The sequence below is a fragment of the Capsicum annuum genome, chromosome 12 (genome assembly GCF_002878395.1).
Source record: "Capsicum annuum cultivar UCD-10X-F1 chromosome 12, UCD10Xv1.1, whole genome shotgun sequence".
Taxonomy (NCBI): domain Eukaryota; kingdom Viridiplantae; phylum Streptophyta; class Magnoliopsida; order Solanales; family Solanaceae; genus Capsicum; species Capsicum annuum.
In genome coordinates this window covers 104,647,538-104,668,093 of record NC_061122.1, presented here as the reverse complement: position 1 = coordinate 104,668,093, position 20,556 = coordinate 104,647,538, and positions in this window count along the sequence as shown.

The following is a 20,556-nucleotide window of genomic DNA, read 5'->3' as shown; positions in this document are numbered from 1 at the left end:
GGCATGTCGGTTAGATGATAGCTTCCACAGTTTCAGTCCAGTGTTCAGCTTAGTATTCATTTACAATTTTGTTTGACAATAGCATAATGACATTAGTTATCCAGTTATCAGTGTTCAGTATTTTAGTTTACAGATTATGTCAAAACATATTCTTATGCTTGGTCATGCATTATAAGTCTTTACATATTTCATGTATTCTTACTCAATATCTCACGCTATTCATATAGACAGGTGTTATTTATGTATATGAGCCATGTTTATAATCCTAACCTCATTTAGCATACCAGTACATTCAAAGTACTAATCACATACTCGTTTCTTATGCTGTGATGTTTAATATCATAGGTTTGGACACTCATGTTCCCGAGAGCACCTAGATATCCCAGTGTACACACAACAGTAGTTGTGGTGAGTCCTCTTGTTCTGAGGACTGTTATGTTTATTTTAGTAAGTTCAGTTCAGTAGTAAGTTAGAGATAGTTGGGGACTTGTCCTATCAACTCCACAGTCTGATAGTTTAGAGGCTTTCAGACTAGTACAGATAGTCAGTTAGTTTTCAGTTGTTATGATCAACCATTTTATCAGTATTATCAGTATTGTTTTATAGACATTATGATAACTATGATTTAAAACCTTATGGCATTTATCAATTAAATTTTGCGTATGATCTTTTGTTATAAGTTTTACCTAGTGCTCATAGCTGGTACCAATATCATGGGTTAGCTTGTGGTCACTTATGACCGTAAGCACCGTGTAGCACCCATGGTGTACTCTCAGGGCATTACAATCTTGGAGGTACAAGGGTGTGGCATGCCCACTGCCTTAGAAATTCAAGATTTTAACATCTTGAACTCCTTCATTTGGCCTTTGATTTCTTCACTTCTTAGATGTCTTTCCACTTCACTTTCAGCTTATTTAGCTTCCCAAAATTGCTCCTAATATCTCACATGGTATCCTATAGCATCAAACACCATGAATTAGTGAACACCAAACACTCATATTCATTGAATACAAACTAGAACAACACATAGCTTAAGCTAGTAACATTGGTTTTCCCGTCTAAACTCTATGTGACCAATATGATTCTAACTTGTTTTGAACACAACATAAACACTATATACAAGTAATTTAACACATATATTCTCATTTATATTATCCTCAACTCATTAAACACACAAGAAGTCGTCCAAACTAGGCAAAAAACATGTAGATAATGACACTTAGATGCATAAATCAACCAAAGATCAGATGCCAACTGAATACTACGTGTTTGGCACTAATACTTAACTTTGATAACTTTAGCTCTATTATAACCCAAACCATGGTCTATATGGGTATCTCAAGTCCCAGGTGGACCAGAGATCACCCCTGTACCTAACCAAACGAAACACACCACACTCCAAAGTAGGTTGAATTCCAAACATATAACAAGATAAGAGAAATTAACTTAAATTCATTAAAATAAGGATACAACCAAAACCAATCGATACCGGTATCAATGCCAATACCAATACCAATACCAATATCAATACTAACATCGCTCATTCCAACAGTAATTTGACAAAGCCTCTAATCCAAACAAAAGAATACCCCCTACCATATCTAAAAATCAAGTCTAAAGGAAAATTCAAAATGTAAAGGAAACCATAATCATGAAATGGGGTATTTCAAAGCATGGAAGCTCACCACTTCAATATGAATCACTAGATGATCTCAAATCCAAGTCACTGAGCAGGAGAAATAGAAGTATGACCAGTTCCTGCATCACATGGGGATACATCATCCAAAGATAGTTAGCAGGGTGAACGCTTGCATATAATTCGGGCATAAGGATAACATAATGATATGATTAGTAGTTTAATATCATCCAAAATCCAACATATATAATCAAATGCATAAACATATATATATATATATATATATATCACATACTAAGATAGGGAATAAGGTTTAACATGCATTTCAAAACCTTAGCAAGGATTGTGTAGCCCAATTTGTCATATAATAGTACCCATAAATTATATGGGTCCCAACTCTCACCCCCTAGTTATGCCCCAGTGCATGCAACCACACAAACCAAAGAATAATCTCATATATAGCACATGGGGGACTCAAACCCTCCAATATATACCAAGGTGGATTAAGCACCCAATTATATAGTTAATTATGTGGACTCAAACTTCCCTAATCATGAAAGAATAACAAGGGAAACTCAAATCTCCCTGGTCACTTTGACCCACTCGTCGGCAAATACGATTTTTAGAATTGGTCACTCGGAACTCCTTTTTCACAACTTAGCTACACAACCCTTATTAAAGCCCAATTAAAACCATTGTATAAACATTCCCATTCAATAAACCAAATTACACTTTTAGGCATATATTATTGGTATCATCCTACCAACTACACTTACAAGGTAACACATTCCCATTCAATGTACCATATTACACTTTTAGGAATATATTGTTGGTATTATCGTACCAAGTATACTTGAAAGGTAACATATTATACCAAAACAATTTCCATTAACTTGGGGAGAACGACTCCCTTTGTTCACTAATACACATTGGGGAAGACAGACTCCCTTTGTTTATTAAATCATACCATTGTATTTCAACAACCTCTTTATATAATGCAATAGTTCAAGACTAGATCAATTTTACAAATTCCCATAGTTATCATAAAGAAACCAATTCCACATTATGGGGTTGGGTTATAACCAGTTCAAAGCAACTAGTTTGGGAAAATCACAATTCCCTAGTTGTAACACCCTGATTTGTACCCCAAATACTACATAGAGCTCATAATCACGAAAGACCACAAGCTAACCCATGACTGGTACCTGATGCAATAGGTGAATAGAAATACTGTAATAATGCAAAAATTAGGTGGAAACTTGCCATAGGGTTCAAATCTAAAATAAGTACTGAAACTGAACATCTATCTGAAAATACTCTTGTCTGAAAAGCCTCTACTATCTGAACAAGGAGTTGATGGGACAAGTCCCCAACTAACTCCGAATACTAAAATAAACTGAGTACTGAAATAATATAATAATAAATCTATCCTTGAACAATGAGGACTCACTACTAGTCTGCTACTTATGGATCGAGTTGCTAAGTATGATCGGGAGCCTGTGCGTTTGAACTTATGAGATAAGATATCATAGCATAAAGAAAGGTATGGATTAGTACTTTGAATGTACTGGTATGCTAAGTAAGGTAGGCTAACATGCGTGGGATCATATGTATGAATAATAGCTGACTGAGTAACATAAACATAACTGAATGAGAGTACATACATTAATACATAAACTGTAAATGAGGTCATGATAACATTAGATACTAAGTTCTGAATCGTTGGTTTACTGAGATCTGAGTTCATTGATACTGTATTACTATTAACTGAGTGACTCTCTCTAATAATCCTTATTCTGTGGAACTATTCTGAGTTCCGTACTGAAATGAGTGACTATGTCTGACAGTCCTAATTTCTATAGAACTAAACTGAGTTCTATTGTGAAGACTAAACTGAGACTGTGGGAGGTAATCATCTAACCAGCATACCCCTCTCTAAATGGATTGGGGTCCAACGTATAACCCCAATTGGAAGGGTGCTATTATTGTGCCACGGGTAAAGACAAACCGAGTCCCCTCATCTGGCAGGAGCTGTAAATGAGAATGATGGTACCCTCAACTCCCAGGTAGGACACCTCATCAACCCTTAACTGGTAGGTTAATGTCTCAACCTACGCTGGGTACGTAGTTTTGGAATACAAGGACTGCTTCTAAGAATCACACCCTCTACTGGCAGGTGAGTCCCCATCATTGGGTTAACTCAATGCTAAATCCTACTCCTAACTGAATAAACACTAAATTGATTCCTAATTCATACTAGGATCGACTAAAGTGTTACTGATTATACTGTCTAGCTGAACTGAAGTGAGTTCACTGAGTTTCGTTAACTGATGGAATACTACTAAATTCTATTAACTGATTGAATTTCCTGAGGTCTAAACTGAATACTAAATCGGACTGGACTGATACTAAGTCTACTGAATTTTTTCTGAGTTCTGTAAGTGACTAAGAGTAGTACTGATCATGACATGACTAAGATTATTCTGCAACTGACACTGGCTCTAGGTAATTAACTAAATTATCGGGTATTAAATACCTCTAAGACTCGATAACATAAAAGTAAAGCATCACATGACTTTGCGTAGTATAGAAATGTACACTTGTTAATAATGCATCTATAGAGGCATTTTATCAAATATTTGAATGGCATAAACTAATATACATTCTAACATGATATAATCCCACTATTTAATTCATATGAACAATTCATCAAACACTTGGAAGGCATTGTATATGCACATAGTACTAATCAACACATGCGCATTACAATTTCAAGACTTTAACATAAATTCACATGATACTACCTATATAATAATTGTTTTTACATAAATCTTGCACATAATCATGGTATAGAAACCCAATCAAAATTATAATTATAAATACACTTGAATATAATTATTTTCAATTTACTTAAAGTTTAAAAGAGTTTCTTGGACTCCAAGGGTTGAAGGGACCCTTGGATGAACACTTTACATACCTTGGTATTCAAATTTGTGAAGAATGATGGAGTGTTCTTTAAGGATGAATCTTGAATTGGAGATCGTAGGGTTTGCTTCTTGAGAAATTTTGAGAAAGATGAATGGATTTTGCCTCTAAAGGGGGATAATATCATGTTTCAGGGGATGACATAAGGTGGGAAAAGACCCAATTATCCCTGAAGATGCAACTTTTTAATGACTAAAAATTGATTTAGCGATGCGCAGATCGACGTGCCGCATCATTGGTATCGATGGAATAACCAATGAACCGAGTTGAGTCCATATCAGTTTATTGGAATTTGTCATGGGAGCTAGGGAATACTCATCGATGTGATGTGTGACACGGCGCATCGAGATCGCATAGTTCTACTGGTTTAAGCTTTCAAATGTGTTTCAAACAGAGTCCAAAAAATCCGAAACTTGTTCGAGAACACTTACTAACATTCTTGATCATGATTCAATTTAAAAATCATCACTTTAAGTTAATAAAGTTCGTGAAATAGAGTCACCAACCTACAAAGGCTAAAATAACACTAAGTCTGAATACTTGGCTAAAATTTTCCAAGTCTGGGACCCCTTAATAAGCTTTAAAGGACTAAACTAAGCTTAAGATTTTGTGGGTTCTTACACTAGTGCATTCACCATACCTATGCACCCATAAGTACAAAACCATATAAAAGCATGAAAATCATATATACAAACCACGAGAAATATTGTTCAATTCATAACTTTCAAAACACCCTAAACTTTGTTTTCAAAGCAAAATAATTATCTTATGAACAATACATTAAATCACATGCTTTTGCAAAATTAACAATGAGGAAAGATTAACATGCCTAAAATAGTAAGATGTATGGAGTGAAACCACTCTTAGCCCTAATTGATTAACCTTTTGAAACCCTAGCCTTAACTTGAATAAAGAGTTTGAGAGAGAATTTGGGAGTGTTTAACCCGTTAAAATATTGAAGAAATGCCCCAAAAGTATTTTATGGACGTGATATCTAGAGGGTTTTAAGTGGGAAATGTCTAAAGTACCCCCAACTTAAATGATGGAAAAACATCATCTTTGTTTACTAGTCAACCCCTTGGCTCGTACCCACTCCTTACAACTCGTGACCACGAGTCGTAACCAATACAGTGACTAGGACCCCCATTTACTTTGTACCTTACAACTCCACCAAACCAATCATAATAAGATCTTACAACTAGTAAGGTCTAGTTGTGAACATTAAAGAACCCAAATGAATTGAACACTAGACATCCTACGATTTGATCCTACAACTCGTGACATATCCTTACGGCTCATAGTGAGCCACTAGTACTCAGAATAGAACAAAGCCTCAAACTTACTGGTATGGGTACGATTCAACCAACGAGTCGTCAAGGCACCCTACAACTCTGGGAGTCCTATTGTACCCAAGGCAGTGAGCCCTGAGATCAAGAAGTTTTAAAGGGCCAAGAATTCAGGATGTTTCAATTCTCTCTACTTGGATCATTCATCCTCGAACGATAGGACAAGGCAATTGCTAGCACGATTTGACTCTACATTCCACTACTATTATCTTTAACAAACTCATAAAATAAAGATGCCAAGGAGTTCAATCTTTCATTTAACAAAGTCAACAAACAAAAATGTTAAGAATAATGCATACCTTACATACGATTCTTCAGAACAAAAAACAAGCATGGATACTTCTACTTTATGTGCTCTTTCGATTCCCAAGAAACCTCTTCAACCTTGCGGTTCCTCCATAGAACCTTTACCGAAGCTAACGAACTTGCCGATCCAATAGCTCAACTAGGATTTCCTCATACAATAAAGAATCTCAAAAACTAATATCCTTGATAGGCACAATCCACGATGGGTCACCCACACACTTTCTAAAGATTAACACATGGAATACCGAATAAATTGAGCTCAAACTAGGAGGCAACTATAATTAATATGCAACCTCAACAACCCTCTTCAAAACCAAGTACAGACCAAAATTTTGGGGACTGAGCTTCCCCTTCTTCTGAAGCCGCATTACTCCCTTCATAGGAGATACCTTTAAGAACACCTAATCACCAAAATCAAACTCTAACTCTTTATGCCTTATATCTACATAGGACTTTTGGAAAATTTGGGCAGCATTAAGTATATCCTAAATCACCTTTACCTTCTCCATCGTTTGGTGAACCAAATCCTTGCCAAACATCTCTGCCTCACCAACCTCGAACCACCTAATAGGAGATCTATACCTCCTACCATACAATGCCACAAATAAAGCCATCCCAATACTAGTGTGCTAGCTGTTGTTAAATGCAAACTCTATAAGAGGTAAATGATTAACCCAGCTACCACCACAGTCAATCATACAAGCTTTAAGAATATCTTTTAATGTTTGAATAGTTCTTTTCGCTTGCCCATACAACTACGGTTGGAAGGCAGTACTAAGGCTCACTTTGATTCCTAAACCATTCTAAAACAAATGCCAAAAATATGATGAGAACTGAGTACCATTTTCTGATATGATAGAAATAAGTGTCACGTGTAACTTCAAAATCTTTTAGAGGAACAGATTCGCATAATCCTCTATCGAATAATTCGCCCTCACTAGAAGAAAGTGAGCAAACTTAGATATCCTATCCATAATGACCGAAATTAAATCAAAATAATTCTGAGACTGAGGAAGATCGATAACAAAATCCATATTAATCACGTCCCACTTCCACAGGCAACTCAATCTCTTAATTCAACCCATCGGGCCTCATGTGCTCAACCTTCACTTGTTGATCCAATACCTGTTTCACTTTTATTTCAGCAACAAAGGATGACTTCGCCACCTCTTGCACAAACACACCACTATCCTCAGTGTCCAAGAGATGAACTCCAAGGTTAGCTAAACCGTGAATATCTCTTACCAAATCCCTCTTATCCTTATCCATATTAGCTATAATATCTAAGGATAACCTATTAAGAGCATAAGAAAGCATATTATCTTTACCCAAGTGATAGTGGAGACTCATGTCATAGTCTTTCAGTAACTTAAGCCACCTACTCTGCCTGAGATTCAACTCTTTCTAGGTGAAGACATATTGCAGACTCTTATGATCATAAAAGATATCTACATGGATGCCATACAAAAAGTGACACCAAATATTTAATACGAACACCACAGCCAATAACTTCAAGTCATGATTTGGGTAATTTTTTCGTAAACTTTTGACTACCTAGAAGCATAGGCCACCGTCGTACTATGCTGTATCAACACATAACCAAGTCCCACACAGGATGCATCATAATAAAAAACAAAATTGTTAGTACCTTTAGGGAGAGTTAAAACCCGTGTAAAAGTTAAATTATCTTTCAACTTCTCTAAACTACCCTCACAAGCATTGAACCATAAAAACTTCACCTTCTTTCGGGTTAACTGAGTCAGTGGGGAAGCTATACTTGAGAAATTCTCCATAAATCTCCTATAGTAATCGGCTAAACCCAAGAAGATACAAATATTGGTTGGAGTCATGGGCCTAGGCCACTTTTTAACTACTACAACTTTCAGCGGATCCACCATGATCCCATCACTAGAAATGACATAACCTAAATAAGTAATAGCTTGCAACCAGAACTCATACGTAGAAAATGTAACATACAAATACTGATCTTACAAGGTTTGCAGCACGATATGAAGGTGATCGGCATGATTTGGCTTATTCTTAGAATACACCAAAATATATTTTATAAACACGATGATGAAAAAATCCAAAAACTGATGGAAGACCCTATTCATCAATTCCATGAATGTCGTCGGGGCATTAGTCAATCTAAAAGACATGACTAAGAATTCATAATAACCATATTGGGTTCAGAAGGCAGTCATAGGGATGTCTACTTTCCTAATATTTAGCTGATGATATCCTGACCTAAGATCAATCTTAGATAAACACCTAACACCCTGAATATGGTGAAATAAATCATTAGTCCAAGGAAGATGATACCTATTCTTCACTATAACCTTATTCAACTGACGGTAATTGATGCACATTCTAAGGGAACCACCCTTGACAAGGAGGTCCTTCAATTGCTCTTTAAGCTCCTTCAATTTTACTGGAGCTATTCTATATAGAGGGATAGAGATAGGACGAGTGTTCAAAACAAGGTCTATCCCAAAATTAATCTCCCTATCAGGAGGGACACCAAGAAGATCATTAGGAAAAAACTTAGGAAATTTACTAATCATGAGAATAGATGTCAATGAAGGACCCTCCAAGTTAGAATCTTTAACTTGGACCAAATTATAGCGACATACCTTGGAAATAAACTTTTGGGCTCTAAGATACCATATGAACTTTCACTTAAGCACTAGGGATCCCCCTTCCCACTCGATGATCGACTCATTAGGGAATTTAAATATGACCTTACGAGTCCGATAATCTATGAAGGCATAGCACAACTGTAACTAATCCATCCCTAATATGAAATCAAAATCAACTATGTCTAGCTTTATTAGATCAACCAGAGTTTCTCTACCTCCAACAGATGCCACACAACCCCTATAGACTCTTCTAGTCACCTTAGAGTCACTCATTGGGGTTGAAACAAAAAAGAGATTGGGGATACATTTGGGACTGAAACCAAAATGCTCAACCATAAATAGGGACACATAAGAAAGAGTAGACCCTGAATCAAGCAAGAAATACACATCATAAGAAAAGAGTCATAAAATACCAGTGACAACATCAGGGGATGCCTCAGAGTTCTGGCAAGTTGTAAGAGCATACAGACAATTTTGGCCAGTGTCGGTACTAGAAGTAGAAGCTTCACCATTGGTGCAGGAGTTGATATAATGGCAACAAAAATATTATTTTCCCCCAAAGCAACCTTTAAAGGGAAATTCCTCAGCAAGTGAGCAATCTAACCATATTTAGAACACTTGTTCTTCCCCTCATTACAAAACCCATAGTGCACGCAGACTAAGCCTCACCATCCTAAGATTAGGAACAATGTGCCCTAAACCTTATCATGTTGAGAATGACGATTACCCAATGGTTTTGGATAAGGAGCACTAGCCGTAGAGTAGGAATCAAAACTCTGTCACTTCTTCTTAGACAACTTTCTACTATCTCTACTACTCTGCTGCTGAGCTCCACCCTAATCAGAAATCTAAACTTTTTATTCTGTCTTTCCCCTATCTCTACTTGTTTTTCTACTCTCTCTCAACCTACTATATATATATAACCAACCTGGAGATGTCCATATCATTGTTCAATAAGGCAACCTTACTCTTCAGAATCATATCATGAGACAACCTAGAAGAAAACTTCCTTGTTCCATCCCTCATGCTAGTCACTATCTCAGAAGCATATTGGGATAACAAATGGAATTTCAAGGCATACTCCTTGACTATTATCCTGCCTTGCTTCAAATTAACAAACTTTTTTGCATTTGCCTTCCTTATTTCCTAGGGAAATAATTCACCTAGAAAAGTACTAGAGAAATCATCCCACCATGGGAATTTGGTATTATCTCCCCTAGACTATTCCCATTCTTTATACTATTGGTATGCTTATATCCTTTAGTTGATAGGCAGCGAATTGTACACCCTTCATATTAGTATCAAGCATAACACGAAAGATCTTCTCCATCTCATCAAAGAAACCTTAAGGATCCTCCTTAACCCTAACACTAGTGAACACATAAGGGTTCAACCTCATAAATTGGACAACCCTTGTGGCCTCAGAAGATGGAGTAATAGAAGCTACATGCTCAGATGGAGAAGCTACTAATTGAGCCAACATATGAATAAACTAACAAAATTCTGTATTTGACAGATCTACCTGAGGATCTTGAGGAGGACTGGAGAGGACTAGTGGAACTCCTGGAGAAAAAATAGAAGCTAGACCCATGGACTGAGTATGTACACCATAAGTAGGGTATGTACCATCAACATTATGGTCCTCAAGGGGGAAACAAAAGTTTCCAAGAGATCTAGATCATCTAGGAGGCACGGTCTGAAAAGTAAACCAATAGGAATTAGAGAAACTCAAGATCTTAGACTTTATAGCTTGAAACAAACAAGAAGAAAAGAAAATATTCCTAAATATCTTGTAGCCTCTCCCTTATAAGTGTGATGTGCTACACACCTATAGAAGAGACTCCACTTGACACGACTTTGTAGAACACCAAATGACACCAAACATAGGCTCTAATACCATCTTTGTAACAACCTAAACCAGGTTCTGGCCATGATGGGTATCTCAAGTCCTACATGGACGAAAGATCTCTCCCTTTACCTGACCAAACCAAACACACCTTACCCCAAAGTATGATGAACTTTAAACAAATAACAAGATAAGAGACTATTAACTTAAAAAGACATTAAAATAAGTCTACAACCAAAACCAATCGATACTGGTATCAATGCTAGTACCAATTCCAATACCAATACTAATACCGACGTCGTCCATGCCAACAGTATCCGACAAAGCCTCTAATCTAAGCCAAAGAATCTCCAGTTCGGACATACCCCTAATTTATCCAAAAATCAAGTCCAGATGAATAATCAAAATGTAAAGGAAACCATAATTATGAAATAGGCTCTTCCTAAGCATGAAAGATCACCACTTAACTCGCTAACTGATCCTGAATCCAAGTCACTAAGAAAGAGAAGTAGAAGTATGACCAGATCTTGCATCACATGGGGATACAACATCTGAAGATGGTTAGCATAGTAAATGCTAGCATGTAACTAAGGGATAAGGATAACATAATGATATGATCAATAGTTTAAAATCATCCAAAAGCCAACACACATAATCAAATGCATAAATATATATATATATATCACATACTGGGATAGATAATAAGGTTTAACATGCATTTCAAAACCTTAGTGTAGATTGTGTATCTCAACCGTCATATAAAAGTACCCACAGGCTATTTAGGCCTCAACTCTCACCCTATGGTCGGGCCTTAGTGTGTGTATCCATACAAATCAGAGAATAATCTCATATACATACATATGGGGGACTCTAACCCTCCAATATATACCAAGTAGCCTTAAGAACCTGGTCATATAATAATTTATGAGGGACTCAAACCTTTCTAATCATAAAATTATAATGAGGTAGATTCAAACTCCCTTGTCACTTTGACCCTTGTGTCGGCAAATGCGATTTCTAGTATTGGCCACTCGAACTACACTTTCTCAACTTAGATACATAACCCTTCTTAAATACCAATTAATACCATTGTAACATATTTCCATTCAATGAACCGCATTCAACTTTTAGCCATACCTTATTGGTATCATTATAATAACTACACTTGGAAGGTAACACATTTTGCCAAAATAATTTCTATTAACTTGGGGAGAATTACTACATTTGTTCATTAATACACATTGGAGAACACCAACTCCCTTTAATTAAATCATACTATTGTATTTCAAAAACCTCTTTATATCATGCAATAGTTCAAGACTAGTTCAATTTTATGAATTTCCACAGTTCTTAAAACAAACCCATTTCCATATTATGGGATTGGGGTTATAACTACTTCAAGCCACAAGTTCAAGAAAATTGCAATATCCTAGTTCAGACACCATACCCATGAACCCATAAATTCAATACAATATTAAAAGCATGAAAATCAAATATACAAACCAAGAGAAACGTTGTTCAATTTATAATATTCATAAAACACCAACCTTTGTTTTTAAACCAAAATAATAATCTTATGAACAATACATTAAATCACATGCTTTTGCAAAATTAACAATGAGGGAAGAGTAACATACCTAAAATTGTAAGATGTACAGAGAGAAACCACCCTTGAGAGCCCTAATTGATTAAACTTTTGAAACCCTAGAATTAACTTGAACAAAGAGTTTAAGAGAAAATTTGGGAGTGTTTATTCTGTTAAAGTTTTGAATTAATGCCCCAAAAGTGTTTTATGGATGTTGTTTCTAAAGGTTTTTAATTGGGAAATACCTAAAGTACCCCTAAAAGGGTTTCTTTATGGGTGGCCTTTGTTCTATGCTTTATTATATATTTTTTTATTATTCTTTGTCTTAAGTCGGGGTCTAGCAGAAATAGCCTTTCTACTTCTTCGGTGGTAGTGGTATGGACTGCGTACATCTTACCTTCCCTAGACCCCACTATGTGGGAATACACTAGATTTGTTGTTGTTGTTAATGTTGTTTGTTTATGAGTCATCCCCTTGGCTCGTACCCACACCTTATGACTCATGACCATGATTCATAACCAAGATAGTGACTAGCAACCCCATACACTTCCCTCCTTAAGACTCTACCAATCCACTCGTAATGAGATATTATGAGTCGTAAAGTCTAGTCATGAGCAATATAGAACCCAAATGAATTAAACATTTAATACCCTATGATTTGATCCTATGACTCATGACATATCCTTATGGCTCATAGTGAGCCACTCATACTCAGAGAAGAACCAAGCCTCAAACTTAGTGGTTTGGGTACGACTCACTCCAAAGAGTCATCAAGACACCCTACGACTATGGGGGTCCAGTTGTAAACAAGGCAGTGAGCCTAGAGCTCAAGAAGTTTGTAAGGTCCCATAATCTAGGGTGTTTCAAGATCATAGTACAAGTTCTCACCATTGAAGTGGTCATCGTGTGTAGAAGCCTTGGATAGGAGATTTGGAGTGAGCTCTTGAGGGTTAAAGTATTCCTTCTCTCCCTTTTATTATTAGAATGATCTTTATTTTGTATGTTGAGGCATGTTTATATATATTTATTTATTTATTTTGTATTTCACTTGTACTCTTGTGGTATTAGAAGCTCTTGTAATTACTTTGCCATGTCTTGGGGTTATTTTCCATACTAGTCTCTTTACTTGTTTATTTTTTTTGTTTATTTTAATTCTCTTGATAGTACATTACTATTTTTCCATATTATGGGTTGGCTTTCCTACTAGTGGGTTATAGTATGTTCCATCATGAATTTTGAGATTAGGTCAGTGATAAATTAGCATTAGAGCCTAGGTTTACTGGTGTGTTGGTACAAGAGCTAAGTGTCTGTTAAAGTCCTATGGATTGGTACAAAAACGTATGTACCCTACCTTCGAGAGGATAAAAGTTATTTTTAGGAAATTATATTCTTTTCTCCCTATCACGTGTTTGTATTTCTATAAACCTTTTGTACTTTTTTATTCTATTCTTTCCCTTGATGGATAGCACGAGGTTATCCATAGATGCTAACGAGACTTTTGCACATATTACTAGAGTTTCAGCTCAACATTGGTCTAGAAAGTTTAGATATTAATGTCGAAGATCTTCATCATCATCCAAAAAGTCTAGGCCAACATAGGCTCTAACAAAATTTATGACCGCTCAGCCTTGAAGGACACTGTGTTAGGGATCTCAAGCCTTTTCATGGGTACGTCATAGCCAGAGGTGATATCTGATATAACGAGTGGTTCTTAGACCATAGTTGGGTTTATTTTTGTTTATCACGGTTCTTTATCTATTCTAGAGTTTGAGATTGGGTTTTTCAAGTGGGCCAGACACACTCCTATACTACATCCTTTAGAGCATGAAATGGTGAATGGATTGGTTAGAAGGTTGGCTCTGGTGCTTTACTTGCTGTCGAAGCATTTGATAGCAGCTAACTATTCTTTTTCTTAAGTTGTTGATTACACAAGGACAATAGAGAGTACATTTATTGAGATATAGAGGTGGTGGTAAACGGTCATGTAATAAAATTTAAAAAGGGGGAGTTTATTGAAATTTACTTCTGTGAGTAAACTACTGACTCCTCACAGTCAGCTCTTGTAATACCCCGATCATTGTTTAAGCCTAAATTTGTCTTTTGAGTGGATAGGGGTGGATTCCAAAGTACTTTATGTTTATATTATGTAGTATTTCTCCAAATTATGCTTTTTTCATGTAGATCATTGAATAATCTTTCCATCGATACCAATTTCGTCAAAACCGACATTGGACGAGGAAGTTATGGCCGTTTTACTAAGTGATGTCGGAATCACCCAGGCCTAACGATAGACCTGAAGGACCCCCAAGTCCTTGGTGGACCATCAATTGTCCCTTTAAGCCAAGGCAATAACCCCTTTTACTGGCCATCGTGTGACGGCCAAAATGGTGGGCCGCCAAAAATTTGACAGACCATCAAGAGGACCGTTAAGTCGAGGCAGAATGTGCCATTTTTGGCCCCCGGGTGACGGACGATTTGGTAGACCATCAGATCCTCTGATGGACCATAAGTTCAACCGTCACAGACCCCGATCAGCAATTTTCAACTCTTTTTAAAAGGGCATTTTGGTCTTTTCTGCCCATTTTAGTTTTATATATATATATATCAAAGTGGAGGATAGAAGATCATTTTTCTCTCATTTCTCCTCCAAAATTCTCTAGAAACTAGGGTTTATTCTAAAATCCCAAATCAAATCATCTCCAAGAAATTCAAGAATCTTCCAAAGATTTCACCAAGTTGTTCAAGAATTAAGTTCTCCAAGCCAAAGGCATCAAGAAACTTAGCTCAAAAGTGTAAAGAAGAGTTTCCAATCAAGCTTGCTCATCTTAAAAATCATAATCCAAGGTCTGTGGGATTTTGAACAAGAGCAATTCTTTCATTCTTGTGATCAAAGCTTTGATTTTATTATTAATTTATATGATTTTGCAAATGTGTTTATACCCAAATTACTTCATCATGAGATTATGAGAATATAAATCATTCAAACTTTGTTATACATGATTATTTTATAATTTCCAAGTTATGACTTGATATTTAATATTGTGAATTTCAAGTTACTACCGTGAGTTAGTATTTCAAGTGCTTTCAAGATATGTGTCAAGCTTTAAGCTTCCTTATGACAAATTGTATTATTGAGTATATTGATTCATGAGAATTGAGTTGTTACAATGAGTCTTGATATTTACTCAAAGTTATTGATGTTGCCATGACTTAATGAACTGATGCCTTTTGATATTGAGAAAGATTGATTTGATTTGAGTCGAGTTAGGAATCTAAAAATTGATTATGATTTGATAAATGAGAAAGAGATTTAATTTGGTCTTCATGATAGATCTTTGTGATATTTGTGCTGGATTTCCTAACGCATTCTGAGCTTGTGTTTGGGAGTAGTATTTAGCACCGAGCGAGAAATATGGTATTTCGCCCAAAACTATGTGTCACCATAGGATTGATGTTGATAATTATGGGACGGAGGCCGAGTATGAGATTGCGATCAGTAAATTTAGGTTGTACTCCCTGGAAAGAGTATGACGCTCCCGCCAATATGGGGTTCTCTCCTTAGGAGGGCAAAATGTTAGACTCCATGTAGCTCACATAGTTTATGTCGGTTATAAGAACCTCCCATGTCCATAAGAGTCGAGTTTCTTAAATTATAGAGTCACTCCGGGTCTTGAGTTGAAGAGTTGAATTGTTTATGATGATTTATGAATTTTTTATTATATGATTTATCTATGATGTGATCTTGAAAAGTATGTTTCAATATAACTTAAGCCAAGTGAGCCATCATTGTACATATGCATATTTTCATGAAATTGATGATGATATTTACATTGTTACATGCACCCCCCATACTCAGTACATTCCAAAGTGCTAACCCACATATTTTCTTATGGGCTACATTGTCTCATAATGTAGGTTTAGGTACTCAGCCGCGTTAGCGATATTTGGGTGCCTCTTTTTATCTACTCAGTGGTGAGTCCACATGGTTTGAGGACCGTGTTTATATTTTGTGATACCATTTTATTGTTATGGCTTTTAGTACTATTTGTGTTAGTTGGGGATTTGTCCCAATGTCTCCTTGATTTTGATGTATAGAGGCCTTATCAAACTAAAGGGTTGGTATGTATAGAATTTCAGTATTTTGGATTATACAGGCTAGTTTCTTATCTTATTCTAGTATGTTTATGATATGGCATTCTCTCTTATATTAGAACAACAATTGTCAAAGTGAGTTCTAGAAGTGATGGCAGGTTTAGAGAGTTAGCTTGAGGCCGTGTGTGCCCTTAACAACCGTGTGACATCTCGGGAAGGGATATAGGGCATTACAAGCTTGGTATCATAGCGCCTAAGGTTTAAAGAGTCTTAGGGTATATGACAAGCCGAGTTATGTAGAGTCTTAATTATCGGTGTGTAGTATGCCCATCTATGAGCAAGAGTCTATGGGACGTTTTAGGAAAAGTCATCTCTTTCTTTCAAAAGTCTATCATGCCTATGACTATTTCTCTCAGCTATTAATTCATGCTCTCTTATGAGAGAAAATGCCTCCTCATCGAGCTCATAGAAATAATGAGCAACCTCAACCCGTTGATCCCCTGAACGAGCATGTGTCACATGCAGAATTCCGGGCAACTTTTCAGGAGCTAGCCCAGGAAGTTATTGCCAATACTTAAGCTAACACCCAGGCTACTGTTCCACCTCCGCAAGAGAATAATTCTACTGCATCTTGGGTTCATAATTTTATGTGGATGAATACGCCTGAGTTCTATGGGTCGAAGGTAGGTGAAAACCCACAGATGTACATGGATAAAGTGAGAAAAATAACCTAGATTATGCACATGATTGAGAAGGAGAGTATTGAATTGGCTGCCTATCGAATTAAAATATTGCATATGATTGGGTGGAAATATGGAGGGAAAGTAGAGGGGAGGATGCCTCTCCCATGACGTGGCAGTTATTCTAGGATGCATTCTTGGACAGATTCTTTCCTCTTGAGATAAGGGAAGCAAAGATAGAGGAATTCATGAATTTGAGACAAGGATCCATGAATGTTAAAGAGTATTGCCTTAGATTCAATAATTTTTCCAGATATGCACCTAGTATGATGGCTGACTCCAGGACCATTATTAGTAAGTTCGTGACCGATGTGTCGAGTTACATTATGAAAGAGTGTAGATCTTCTATGCTTAATAGAGAGATGGACCTTTCTCGATTGATGATACATGCCCAATAGATTGAAGCTAATAAGGTAAAAGAGAGAGAGAGAGAGAGTAAGAGGGAATAAAAGAGCTAGATCAGACCAGCAGGGATTTAGTAAGTCGAGATTCTATGGAGGGGACAACCCTCAATTCCAAAGACGTCCATTTATGCCCGCGCCTTTCTCAGTTAGATTTCTTGTACCTAGAAGTAGGCAGGAGCAGGGGAACAGTCCTATCCTGTCCAGGTCTAAAGAAAGTGTAAGTAATAGAGCTCGTCCTTCTTCATGTGCCAAGTGTGGTAGAGATCATTTTGGTAAGTGTTTTGTTGATAAGAGAGGTTACTTTGGTTGTGGAAAGTAGGGGCACCGATTTAGAGATTATCCATATACTAGATAGGGGAGTTGAGATGCTCATCCCCAGAGTTAGGCTACCAGTGCCCTCGCTCTTGTAGTCCGCCCAGTTCCTCCACAGGGCGCCTCTTCTAGTACTGTTGGCGATTCATGCTAGAATTATTTCTATGCTATACTACCTCACCAGGAGTAGGAGAATTCTCTAAATGTTATCACTGGTATGTTCCATGTCTTTCATTTTGATGTGCATATATTTATGGACCCCAGTTTGAATTTATCTTATGTGACACCTCTGGTTACTATAAATTTTGAGATGGACCTTCAATGGATTCTTAAGCCTATTCTGGTTTCTCCCCCGGTAGGAGAGTCTGTTATTGCTAAGCGAGTGTATAAGAAATATCCTGTTACTATCCTTCATCAGGTCATATATGTTGATTTAATTAAGCTAGATATGGTTGATTTTGACGTCATTCTGGGTATAGATTGGCTTCACTCTTTCTATGCATCTATAGATTGTTGTACTCGAGTGTCCAAGTTTCTATTTCCTAACGAGCTCGTGTTTGAGTGGTCCAGGAGTTTTGTAACTCTGAAGAACCATTTCATATCCTACCTCAAAGCTAGGAAGTTGATTTCCAAGTGTTATACCTATCATTTAGTTTGAGTTAAAGACACCAAGTCTGAGACTCCGACTATTCAGTCAGTTAGCATTGTTAATGAGTTTCCCAATGTTTTCTCAAAAGACCTTCCAAGGGTACCACCTGATAGAGAAATAGAATTTGGGATTGATCTCATTCTCGGCTCTCAGCCTTTTTCCATCCCTCTATACCATATGGCTCCCGTAGAACTTAAAGAGTTGAAGGAGCAACTCAAAGATCTCTTAGAAAAAGGCTTTATCAGACCCAGTGTTTCCCCATGGGGTACACCTATTCTATTTGTACAGAAGAAAGAGGGTAAATTACTTATGTGCATTGACTATCCGTCAGCTCAAAAAGGTGACTATTAAGAACAAGTATCCTCTTCCTAGAATCAATGATTTATTTGATCAGCTATAGGATGGAAGTTATTTCTCAAAAATAGACCTTAGATCTGGCTATCATCAGCTTAAAGTGAGAGAGTGTGATATTCCAAAGTTAGCTTTCTGAACCCGCTATGGTCATTTAGAGTTTCTTGTCATGTCCTTCGGGCTAACCAATGCTTCAATGAATTTTATGGATCTTATGAACCGATTATTCAGGCGGTACCTGAATTTGTTTGTTATTGTGTTCATAGATGATATTCTTGTATATTCCTGAAGTGAGGATGATCATACAGATCATCTTTGAATCATGTTAGAAACCCTTAGAGCCCATCAATTATTCGCTAAATTCAGCAAGTGTGAATTTTGGTTAAGGTCAGTTGCTTTTTTAGGTCACATTATTTCTTCTGAAGGTATTATAGTTGATCCTCAAAATACCGAAGCTATGAAGAACTTCCCTAGACTACCTCCCCATCTGATATTAAGAGTTTTCTGGGTTTAGCTGGTTACTACCATCGTTTTATTGAGGGCTTATCTTCTATCGCATTTCCTATGACCCGGTTGACCCAAAATAAAGTTAAGTTCCAGTGAACAGATGCCTGTGAGAAGAGTTTTCAAGAGTTGAAGACTCGACTTACTTCAACCCCAGTGTTAGCTTTACCTAATAGTACTGATAGTTTTTTGGTGTACTACGATGCTTTTAGAGTTGGTCTGGGTTGTGTGTTAATGTAGAAGGGTAAAGTTATAGCTTATGCCTCTAGACAGTTGAAGCCTCATGAGAAGAATTACCCAACCCATGATCTTGAATTAGCAACTGTAGTTTTTCCTTTGAAAATCTGGAGACATTATTTATATGGTGTTTATGTTGATGTGTTTACTGATCACAAAAGCCTGCAGTATGCTTTTAATCAGAGGGAGTTAAACCTTAAAAAATGAAGATGGTTAGAGTTTCTAAAAGTCTACGATATGAGTGTGTTGTATCACCCGAGTAAGGCCAATATTATGGCAGATGCTCTTAGTAAGTTTTCTATGGGTAGTATAGCTCATGTAGAGATTGATAAGAAAGAATTGGCTCGTGATATGAATTGTTTGGCTAGGTTAGGTGTTAGATTGCTTGATTTTGCTTAAGGGAGTATGTTAGTTCAGAGTAGTTCTGAGTCCTCTTTGGTCTCGGAAGTAAAGGAGAAGCAGAAGAGGGATCCTAGTTTGGTCCAACTGAAGGAGTCAGTTAAGGACCAGAAGGTAGATGTTTTCTCTCAAGGGGGATATGGTGTGTTGAGGTTGCAAGGTAGACTTTGTGTTCCGAATGTTGATGATTTAAGATAGAGAATTGTGGCTGAAGAGCATGGCGTGTGATATTTTATTTATCCCGATGCTACCAGGATGTACCGTGATTTGCGGGAAATTTATTGGTCGAATGGTTTAAAAAAGGATATAGTGAAGTTCGTAGAGAAGTGTTCAACTTGCCAATAGGTTAAGATAGAACACCAAAGACCTAGTGGAATGATGCAAAAATTCAGTATCCTTACTTGGAAGTGGGATGAAGTGAATATGGATTTTGTGACTGGCTTACCTCCTTCTCAACGTTGTCATGATTTAATTTGGGTCATTGTAGATAGGTTGAATAAGTCAACATATTTTATGCCAGTACAT